Consider the following 1,039-nt stretch of genomic DNA (forward strand, 5'->3'; position numbering starts at 1 on the left):
CTGATTAATAGGCTAGAGTCGAAGATAGCTGCAACTCCACCTCCTCGGCCTGTGCCTCGAGGAATGTGAGTATTAATATGACTGGGAGGGGTGGATTCATTTAGGCTAACATATTCTCCATCACCCAGCCAGGTTTCAGTAAGACAAAATAAATCAATATCATAATCTGATATTAGTTCATTTACTAGTACACCTTTAGAAGAGAGAGATCTGATGTTTAAGAGTCCACATTTAACTCTCCTATTCGTTTGCACTATTGCTCTTGTGGTTTTAATTTTTATGAGGTTTTTATGCACAGCTCCTCTTCTGTTTACCTTTTTAAATAATTTCAATGGTCGGGGGGCAGACACCGTCACTATAGGATTTTCACTAAGTAACTCCTGAAATGGAGGAGCAGAAAAGTGTGTTAGACTGCGACTCTGCGTAGGGTTTAGGGTGGGTAACTGCTGAAAAAGAAGGGCAGAGAAGTGTGTTAAACTGCGACTCTGCCTCCTGGTCTCAACTCTGGGTTGCCATGGATTTGGTCCACTAATAAACTTGGCCAGATTTCTAGAAATGAGAGCTGCTCCTTCCCAAGTGGGATGGATGCCGTCTCTCCAGATCAGACCAGGTCTTCCCCATAAAGTCTGCCAATGATCAACAAAGCCCACATCGTTTGCTGGACACCACCTCGATCCGCCTTCTCCAGCTCCGACAGTTCAAGGAGTTTCAACAGGACTGTTTTGAGTGCGTCGTACCTGCCGTCAGCCGGAGGAGCCTCTAACAGCGCCATAGCCCTGGCTGTCGTCGAGGCATCTAAGGCCAATACCACATGGAAATACTTCGTAACGTCATATGTTATTCCTCTCAGCTGGAACTGGGCCTCGATGTGTTGAAACCACGGCCGTGGCCTGTACAGTCGGTGGCCAGACCGACTCCAGCACCTTGTGTCCAGTCCGTGGACCTCAGCCCAGCAGCTCAGGCGTGGTCCTCAGCCCAGCTGCTCAGCCTGTGGTCGACTGGGACTTTGTGTTTTTTGACCTGTTCCTCGATCATGCAT

The sequence above is a fragment of the Micropterus dolomieu genome, linkage group LG17 (genome assembly GCF_021292245.1).
Source record: "Micropterus dolomieu isolate WLL.071019.BEF.003 ecotype Adirondacks linkage group LG17, ASM2129224v1, whole genome shotgun sequence".
NCBI lineage: Eukaryota > Metazoa > Chordata > Actinopteri > Centrarchiformes > Centrarchidae > Micropterus > Micropterus dolomieu.